At 49.5% G+C, this 10,236-nt stretch overlaps 1 protein-coding gene across 6 annotated transcripts in view; it reads left to right on the top strand.

Annotated features, from left to right (window-relative positions):
- Positions 1-718: 718 nt before the first annotated feature.
- The window catches only part of CASZ1 (castor zinc finger 1), a 193,268-nt gene continuing 183,750 nt past the window's right edge, over positions 719-10,236 (top strand). For 5 of the 6 annotated variants that reach the window (XM_072917497.1, XM_072917494.1, XM_072917496.1 and 2 more), the window contains exon 1: positions 719-919. The gene's annotated coding sequence lies outside the window, so the exon portion shown is untranslated. Of the gene's footprint in view, positions 920-985; positions 1,294-10,236 lie in introns of those variants that run through there. The other variant, XM_072917492.1, reaches the window with a different exon arrangement.

Here is a 10,236-nt window from a genome sequence, read left to right as displayed (position 1 = left end):
TGATGCCTGCCTGTTGGAAATTCAGGTGCATGAGAACTCTTGTCTCTGATCATGCAAAGACATCTCCCAAAAGCAGCCTAGTCTACAAGGCTGCTCATAGCTTGCACATTCGTTCCTTGGCATTTTTGCTAGGATCCAGACCCGTAAAAGTGAGTCCCGTGTGCAACTGCTAGCAAAGCCAGCACAGCCAAACTGAGAAATACTACAGCTGTAGATCTGAGACAACAGTTAGTCCTAAACTTGAGTGAAATCCAGACAAAAAACATTAGCTAAAGAAAAATACTGAAGTTCAGAAGTTTGTAAAATAGCAACTGAACATCATGCCTAGGAAAACCAGCAGGAGAATAAAGCGGTACACGCAACCTAGTCATCTCCATGCAGTTTAGTCTCAGGGAACTAAGGTGAACGGGGTCAGCAGACTGCAAAATAGACAGTTTTATAAAATTTACAGTGGCTCTCTGGGAAGGAGGACGGATGCGTAAGGGGAACCGCTGGTGCAGGAGCAGGGTAGGGGACAGGCAGCTGCGCGCTCGGGCAGGGAAACGGGGACACTTTGTCGCCTTTTCCCTTGCCAGGGGAGGGTGATCCAGTCCGCGTTTTGCAGGTGCCTCTCCCTTCACCGCCTGCCCTGCCTGCCTGGAGACCGAGTCCGCTCCGTGCCCGCTCCCTCCCGCCGCTCCCCCTTCCCCACCCCGGGCGGGCCGGGGCAGGCGGCGGCGGGCTCCAGGCCGGGTTTTGCGCGACGCCCGCCCTCCTGTTAGAAATAGGAAAATTCAATAATCAAAGCAAAGGGGAGCGCGAGGAGGAAAAATCCGGGATCAGGGCAAGTTTGATGGCGCATGCGCGCTGCTGCCTCCATCCCAAACACACACACATTTCCCTTGACTTGGAAAGTCAACCAAAGCAGCCCCAAGTGCAGGTAAGCCCGTCCGCTGGCGCCCGGCCCCGCCGCCGGCAGCCCCGGGGCCGGGGCGCTGCGCGGGCGGGCGGCGCTGCCCGGCAGGTGGGCAGCGCTCCGCGCTCCGAGCCGCTTCCCGTGGGGCAGCGCCCACCTCCGCGGGCAGCGGGCAGCGGGCAGCCTCCGCGGGCACCGGCCGACAGCGGGGGCAGCGGCGGCCGCCCGGCCCCGCCGGAGGAGGGAGGTGCCGCGGGGGGCCGGTGGCGGCGGGGTAGCGCCGTGCCCGCTCGGCGGCGGAGCCGCGGCCGCGGCGGCGCCAGTCAATTTGCGAGACTTTGGCAGGAGCCCGGGCAGGGGACGGGGGAACACGTGCTCCCGCTCCGCGCCGAGGGCAGGTAACCGCAGCCCCGCCGCGCCGCACCAGCCGAGGGTCCCGGCGAGGCACGGAGAGGTGGGAGGGGAAAGGCGGCAGCAAAGTTGGGCGAGCGGCAGCCGGAGCGCTCCGCGGACAGGGCCGGGCGCGGCGGGGCGAGCCGTGCCGGGGAACTTTCTGCAAAGTGGCCGGGCCGGGGCCGGCAGCGCTTCTCCCGCTGCCCGCAGCGGCACGGCCGCAGCCCCTCAGCAGGGTCGCGGTGGGCAGGGGCCGCGGCGGCCGGGAGCGCGGGTGGGGGCAGCCGGTGCCCGGCCCCCCGGGCGAAGCAGCAGGTTATTTTTACCCGGTGGTATTTGCAGAATGTGCAGCTGATTTGCCATCCGGAGCCAGGAAGTTTCCCCCTTCCGCCTCCTTCCCCTTTCCCCCTTTCTTTCCCCCCGTGCGCGGCGGGGTAGTGGCGGGCGGGGGCATGGCCGAGCGGGGTGGCGGCGGGTGGGGGGCACGGGCCGGGACTCCCGGGGGAGCGGCCGCCCGCGCCGGAGGCTCTGGGGACGGGGAACAGGTGTCCGAGCCGTCACTCACAAGCCGGGCGGCTGGGGGGGCGCGGACGGGGAAGGCGAGGAGCGGTGGCGCGCCGGGGCCCCGAGCGCCGCCGAGCGCGGAGCGCCGGTCCCGGGGAGCGGAGCAGCGGAGCAGGAGCGAGGGGCAGCAGAGCAGGGCCGGCTCGGCGGCGGCCCGGAGCGGGGAACGAGCTGTCAAGCGGCTCGGGCGGCCGCGGGACCGGCGCTGCCGCTCGCCCCGGGGCCGGCGCCGGGAGCGCCTGGCCGGCCGTGCGGCGGGCAAGTTGTGCGGCAAACTTTGAGGGGTGGGCTGCGGTCGGAATCACGGCAGGTTGGATCGATGGGCTCGAGCCCTCCTGCTCTTTGGGGTCGGAAAGGTGAAACTTCTCAGGAGCTGCACGTCCACCTTCTGTGTGCCCCCTCCTGTCCGCGCTGCACTGCACAGCGGCTCCTGGCAGCTCGCTCCCTGCAAGAGTGGCTGTCTCTCCCAAAACTTCATTGATGAATTTATTTCCTCTATTGATTTGCTGACTGTCAGCGTGGCATTAATTTCTTGCGAAGGTTTCGGACTTCTCGTTTCAGAAGTCCTGCCTGCTTCCCATCTACCTTTTATCTGTGTGTCGCTGCCACCTCGTTAGCTACCCTAAAGGTGGCTTGGAAGAGTTTATGGGAGAATATTGTTGAACTTCAGTAATCAAGTTTCCAGATCTTATGCCTCCTGTTTAATTTATTAGACTAGTTATTTATTCTGTTGATGATAATCTGTTGCTGGTTTCTATGGAGATGTTAAACTGATCTCTTTCAGAAATCAAACTCCATATGCACTAAAACGTTTAAAGGAGCAGCGTCCCCTTTTGTTTTCAGACTTTGTACCTTTTCAGCGCTTTTACTGGGCTCCTGTATATTTTATATATTAAAGCCTGAAGTTGAAGCTTTGAGCAAGACAGAACTTATTATGGCTAACAGAAAGTCAGGGCTTTGATCCTTTTTTTTGCATCATCATTTAAAACAGATCATTTTTCCCCCCTCATCACACAAGATAGCAGAACCCTTTCAAGATCAAAGCGTCCAGCTAAAAACTATTGTTTAAAAAAAAAAAAAAAACAGAAAAACAAAAACAGAAAAACAGAAAAAGAGACAGTTAAATTAGGGGGATGTTTCCTTAATCTGCTTATTTTGTTCTAAAGATTTTTTTTTTAGCTTTGTCAACACAACAACAACAGAAACTTGTGGCAACTATATTGTTATTTTTATACCTTCCAAGTCTTTTTAAAGTTAAAATAAGTTCAAAGTCAAATATCTCCAAAGATAAAGTGCTTGTTAGTGTGTTTTTAATTACTTGGTTTCTAAATGTGGAAGGTCAGAATCCAGAAAGCTACTGCATTAGAGAAGGTTTTAATAGTCTTTGTCTCATCTTAATGATAGAGCAATCTAAAAAACATTTTCCCTGCAACGTTTATAAATTATTTCAAAGAAGTCTCTCTGCATATAACTCAGTTTTCATTATTTCTTAACTTATCCATTGCATTATTACATGTGATTCAGAGTAATATCACTTTAGAACTAAAGTAATTGAGGTGAGAAATTTTTTTTATGCTTAAAATTTGAGAAATCCTAGTAAGCTGGTGTGTTGATTAGGTTGATGCACAGTGCACACCAGTTGTGGGTTTTTGCTCATCTTTTAGAGAAAAGTTCAAAGATTTGCAAAAAAATATTCTACCAACACAATGCATGTTTAACACAGTAAAAGAACCCCTTGTTGTACTTTCTTTTAGTGTATCTTCAAAATGTTTCCACTCCCTAAATCTGAGATGTTTTTTCTCTTGGTGTGCTTCTATACTGATCCTAAAAATAAAAAAAGAATCCTAGAAGAAATAGTATATGTAACCCTTATAACTCATATGTGTTTGTGTGTATATACATTTATATTTCATATATATATATATATATATATATATATAACATATGTACGGAAAACATCAAGTGGGTTATGATCTATCCATACTAGACTTAAATATTTTTTCCTTGTAAATTTTTTCCTTTTTTTTTCTCTCTCTGTGTATGTTTGTGTGTGTGATTTGATGTGTGGGAGATCATTTAAAATTTTTTGTAAGTATTCTGTTTATTTGTTTGATTTGAATTGCAAACAGAATTGACTCTGACAAGTAAAAAGAGGAGGGGGGGAAAAAGGAAACACTATGGCTTTAAACTCAGGAGTTTGCATATTCTCCTTGTATCTTTCCCCTTTGCTAATTATTGTGTTGTTTTCAGAGCAAATATGTCATATCCATGGCGACCAGGCAGGTTTATTGTCTTTCAGAAGCAATAGCTCACATAAGTAATTAATGACTTCTTTTTTTTTCCTCTGGCTTAGGTTAAACAGATCATTCAAGGAAAGTCATATCTCTCTCTCCTTCTCTCTCTTTTTTTTTTAGCCCAGTGACATAAGAACATGAGTTAGAACAAGAAAATACTTTAACCAAGAAGTCAACAGCTTATTTTTCCTCATTTCTTTTTAAAAGATCTAAGTGTCAGCTTTCCACACACATGACATTGTCATTCTTGCAGTTTGAGAGCGAAGCCTTTGTACAGGGAAAAGCCACTGAAAGCTGGAGTTAAGTTGGTGGTAGAGCTGAGCACAGTGTCTCTGGGTACATGTGGCGGGATGTTATTCTTGCTTAAGGGTTTTGCTGCTGGGTCCTGGGATAAAAACGTTTCCCTTGCTTTTCTCCCCTCCCTCCAATTCTATCTCTATTAAAATCAGTGTTAAAATAAAGGTGTGTTTTTGTATCTTGCAGGTTGTAATTCAAACAGTTTCCAGGAAAGAATTAGTAATTCATTTTTATATACAGCATATATACACACATGCTTGAGCTCCACCCAAAACAATCAAGCTAGCTGGAAAAAAAACCTTATTTCCTTTTTCTTTTCAAGCCCAAGCAAACTTGCACAGTAACTTTCAAAAGCTTATTAAAAATAGCCCCCCATTTTTGCAAGGAGTTTGCTGCAGGTATGAATCTTTTTCTTTCCCTTTCCAACTCTGTTTCTTCCTATTAAAGCTGAATTTGCTATCTATCCAAGCCAGAGGCTGGTTATCCACTATGATTTACTGAGGTGATGGTTGCCCCCTCCCACACTCCCCCCAGCACCTTCACCCCCGTTTTGTTTTTGCTAATTTCATTTTCAGAAGGATTTATACACGGTCCAGCTATATAAATTCCTTTGGAGATAAAAGCGCCACACACTTCCATAAACAAAGGCTTTTACTTGCATCCTGTCTTCCTTTTTTTCTTAAAGTAAAAAGGAAAAAAAAAAACCCTAAAAAGAAAACCCCAAGCCATCTGATTGAAGCAGGTATCATAAATGCATGCTGGTAATGATTCTGTATTCCACAATGCTGCTACTTTAACTTTTAAAATATGTTTCCTTTCTGGTTTGTAACATTAATCAAAGAGCCGCTTCCTTCCAAATTTCCACAGACTGGGGCTAATTAGAACCACTCGAATCATATTTTGTAAATTCCATGTGGATGTTACTTTGGGTTTCAAGATTGCGAGTGCTTCAGGTTCAGTCTGGCTAGGTACTGTTAAGGTTATTTTTATTAATGTTTCTGTCTCCCAAACCAATTCAGGGTTTCTCTCCATTTATCCCAGATAGATTTGTGGGTTCACACACAGGGGTATGTCGGAAATAGACGTTACAAGTAGGAAAAAGAAAAGCCGAGAAGGAAGGAGATTTTGCAGTGTAGTTCCAAAGAGCAACAGAGAACCTCCTAAGTAACGTGAAGCTGAGGATTCAACAGACTTGATAATTGAGCCCTTAACCTTCTGATGTCTGTATCAGAAAAGCAGAGTCTAGAAGAGGGAGACAAAGAATAAAAGCAGATACTGGGTAGGAGGAAGCTGAGGAGATGACTGAAATACTGAGGTATAGCTCAGGATATGTATAGATCAGTATTAGGATGTTTCCTTGGGCTCAGTTTTTCCCTCTGGCGAAACGGAGCTGGTTTAAAGGTGGCTTCGGGAGAACCTGATGTTTCCAGCGCAGCCGGGAGTCTGGTGTTTCTGTGATGTGTGCAGATGTAACTTCGAGAGACTTCTCTTGGAATTTGTGTTTATGTTTCCCTCTTTCCTTTTGTTTTTGAAGGACTCACTAGTGATTTTTTTTTTTAATTTTTATGGGAAGTTAAATAGCTAGAAGTTGGAAGTTTTCAGGTTGTGATTACCAGGCTGTGCTAAAGGGATTTGAATTGAACCACTTTGAGCATCCGACAGGGTGACTGTTTCCATGCCCTGGTGTAGCATTTCACTCCCGTACATTTGTTGTACCTAAATAGGGTATCTAAGAATTAGGGGGCAGTTGGCTTGCGCAGACATCTCAAAGTTAACTTGCTTTTGGTATATAAGACTGCAGCTTCAAAGAAAAGCAAGGGTGCATCATAAATTTTGCTAAAATTAATCAACCGTTTAAGAGCTCCACATTAATGAGGTTTTCCAGGCAAGCAGCTTTCTTTTCTTCTTTTTCATTCAAAGTCTGAGAGGTTTGAGGTAGAGGAGGGGGGAACATGAGTAAGAAGAGGAAAGGAATGGAATTTGAGGAGAAATAATAAAAACAAAAAAGGCTGGATTTGTATAATATAAATCCTCATGTGTCCTTGATCCATATTGTCAGGTTTTTTTTTTTTGGTGGGGTTTTTTTTTTTTTTGGTCAGATTTGTCCTGTGTGCCTTTGACGGAAAAGGCACGTAGAGAGAGAGAGAGAGAGAGAGAGAGCGACAGAGGGGGAGAGAGAGACGTGTCACTGCTTTGGAGCTCATTATCATTCTTAATAAGTCTTAAGGAATAAAGAGGAGCATTGAGTGTAAATGCTGGGTAATCCTAACACTCCTCAAGGTGAGAGGAGTCTCGAGGACACAGAGAAAGAGAGTGAGGAGGAGGGGGCTACTGTGGGAGCAGGAGAGGAGATGTGCATGGAGGTGCTTTTTAGGGCAGTGGGCACAGGTTAGTCGGGGCTGGTGCCTTTGGGACTCTTTGGGTTCGTTCCACAGGCCTTCGCTGGGGCAAGTTGTCTCCAAGTTTGCGTCGCAGAGATCTCCCAGGTTCGCAGCCGGGCCTGGGGCTGCAGTGTTGGCTGCAATGGTGCCGTGCTCTGAGGGAGATCCGCGTGAGAGGAGCGGCTGCCCACACGGCTCGGCCTGGCCGGGGCAGCGGAGCAGGGCCCGGGGAGGGTGCTGGCCTGGCTGTGCCCTGCTGGCTGTGCCAGGCTGGCTGTGCTTGTGCTGGCTTTACCAGGCTGGCTGTGCCCTGCTGGCTGTGCCCTGCTGGCTGTGCCAGGCTGGCTGTGCTTGTGCTGGCTGTGCTGGCTGTGCCCTGCTGGCTGTGCCAGGCTGGCTGTGCTGTGCTGGCCTGGCTGTGCTGCCTGTGCCAGGCTGGCTGGGCCGTGCTGGCTGTGCTGGCTGTGCCCTGCTGGCTGTGCCGTGCTGGCTGTGCTGGCTGTGCCAGGCTGGTTTTCCTGCTCTGCTTTGCCGTGCTGGCCTGGCTGTGCTGGCTGTGCCGTGCTGGCTTTGCCAGGCTGGCTGTGCCGTGCTGGCCTGGCTGTGCTGGCTGTGCTGGCTGTGCCAGGCTGGCTTTGCCTGCTCCACTCTGCCATGCTGACTTTGCCAGGCTGGCTTTGCCCTGCTGGCTTTACCAGGCAGGCTTTGCCGTGCTGGCTGTGCCAGGCTGGCTTTGCCTGCTCCCTTTGCCATGCTCCCTTTGCCATGCTCCCTTTGCCATGCTGGTTGTGCCAGGCTGGCTTTGCCTGCTCCCTTTGCCATGCTCCCTTTGCCATGCTCCCTTTGCCATGCTGGCTGTGCCAGGCTGGCTTTGCCCTGCTGGCTTTGCCTGCTCCCTTTGCCATGCTCCCTTTGCCATGCTGGTTGTGCCAGGCTGGCTTTGCCTGCTCCCTTTGCCGTGCTGGCTTTGCCGTGCCGCCTTTGCCTCCTGCTCCCTCGGCTCGGGGCCGGCGCCCCGTCCTCAGCCGCTGCCCCGTCGCTCTGCTCGGATCTCTCAGCCCCTTTTCTCTGCTGGATTTCCCGGAGCATCTCCCTGCGCGGCTCGGACACTAGGTGGCTTAAAGCACAGGCTCGGCTCTGCCGTGCTGGCAGCTGCCAGCGTTCATTCACTCTTTCTGGTGGGCTCCCTTATTCAAACTTCAGGCTGACAGCAAAACCTGGAGATGCCTTTGAATCCGTTGTGGATTCAGATATCGCACGACCTTCTTGGCAGTGTGTTTGCAGTCGCGTTCGGGGATATGAGCCCTTGGAGAAGGAAGAAAGAGGACATTGATGAAATTAATTCAGAGGCAGGGCTTCTTGCTTTGATGATAAAGAGTCAGGAACCTGCTGGTGTTGCTGAGTCCTTACCTCTCCAGGCATATTTCACCATACCCATTCTAAAGGGTGTGTGTGTGTTCCTTTTGGAAAAAAACATTTCAGGGTTGACATCGCCCTTTTTACTGTGCTGATGTGTAATGGAAGATGCTGAGCTTTCAGTGATGCCCACTGGCCTTTCTTTCTGGTCTCTTATCTCAACTCCAGTTGCAGGCAGAAGGGATTGCTGTAATTGGGAATTTGCCTAATGCATCCAAAGCCTAAAGAAGGGGAATGGAATAGCACTTGAATATTTTTTTTCCCTCCTGCAGTCTGTGTTGTCTCTCTGGTTCAGCCCATAGCTTCTGGCTGAAGTAGGAGCTTTACCTTTTAAAAAATTATTCCAAATACCTTGGAGCAGATGAGAAGGAGGTGTGGATGCTGAGTTTTGATCAGTTGGCAGAAGCCAAATGCAGTGAGGTGGAAGTCTTGCTAAGTGTTGATTTTTCTGGGTCCAGGTGCTTGGCATCAAGTTAAAGTATTACATTGGTAATATTATTAGGTATTCAGTTATTGTAATATTATTAGGTATTAAGTTATTAGTAATGGAACTGTGGAGCTTGCCTGTACTTGACAGAGAACTGCTAAGGAACTGAATTAGGCCTGAATTCATCCTTGTTTCTCCAGTAGTGTCCTTCCAGCATGCCTCAGCCCTGATTTGGAAGGAGCAGGAGGAAACTTGAATGCAGTTTTTGTGCATCATCTGTCTTTTGAACTCTTTCCTGAGACAGCTAATGAATCGTAGCAAGGAGGCTCCATTTCTTGTACGGAGGGATCAGCCTGCAGCCCCTCTCACTCTCTCTGTCCAGTGGCTGTTGATGAGGTGCCAGCTAATGCCTTTCATGCATGATTGAGCTGGTCTAGAACAGCACCCGGAGATACAGAGTCTGTGCTCACAGAGTTAGCTCTAGAGCCATCCAGCTGCCTCGTGCACAATGACTGCTGTAGGAAAAGGCACAGCAGAACTGTCAGTTCTTAGGGGCCTCTGGGGGCCTTTGGCTCCTTGCCCACCATGGTATTTTGGGGTAGTTTTCTCTCCAGAAGGTATCCTATTTTTGTTCTGCCACCAGTGATGCTGTTTTGAAACAACATTAGAAACAACTCCCGGATTCTAAGCCATAGGGCTTGTCATTTCAGTGACAATACAACGAGTTGCCTCAGAGTTGGCCTCTGAGGCTGCTCCTGATCCTTTTGTGTGTGAAGTCAGCTGGCAAGGTTGGTCTCAGTGCTGGGAGGCCAGCACAGTGTTACACATACCATCATCCATCAGACTTGGGAAGGAGCAAGGTAGATGAACTGTACAGGTTTTTCAGGGAGTTTTTTTGTTTTGGATGCTATCCTTTGAAAGATAGGAACTTGGGGAACTGGAAAACCTACAAGACAGAGTCCCTTGATAGTCTGTTTGGAACTGTGAAGAGGGGTCTTGTTTCAGCTATCTGTTAGGATGTGTTGTGTAGTGACCCTTGGGAGGGGCCTGAGGAACGAGTGCTAAGAGTGTGACCTAAGCATAAGTTTGACTGCTGGGCTTGGAGAACAGTTGACTGGAAAATGCATCCTAAAAGTACAAGATAGCCTGCTTCTGATCCCTGCTTGTATTGAAGGTGGGGGTGGCAGTTGACTTTCACTTATGAGCCAGTTCTTTTCTTTCCTGGTTTTGCTTCTGCTTCCAATAGCAAAGGTACTGCGACATTTTATTCCTAAGCAGTATGAACTGCCAGCCCTACACCTTTCCAGTGTGGATAGGCAGAGCTTTCTAAGTAAAATGTACCTGGCATAAATGCAAACAGCTATGTGGTCACAGCCTGTGGCCTTGAGGTATCTCCCTCCTGCCCCACTGAACCCATCCCCATGCCAGGGAGAGTGAGGGCTGCACAGAATCACGCCTGCCTGCGTGGTGCATGATGAGGCTGGCATGATGAGAGCAGTTGGGAGGCTGGCAAACAGCTCCCAGCCTGGCTGCCTCCCCACAGGGGCTGTGTCTGCAGAACATCCTCTC

The sequence above is a fragment of the Taeniopygia guttata genome, chromosome 21, assembly GCF_048771995.1.
Source record: "Taeniopygia guttata chromosome 21, bTaeGut7.mat, whole genome shotgun sequence".
NCBI classification, from domain to species: Eukaryota; Metazoa; Chordata; class Aves; order Passeriformes; family Estrildidae; genus Taeniopygia; species Taeniopygia guttata.
Note: the sequence above shows the minus strand (reverse complement) of the source record. Positions and strands in the feature narration are given on the sequence as shown.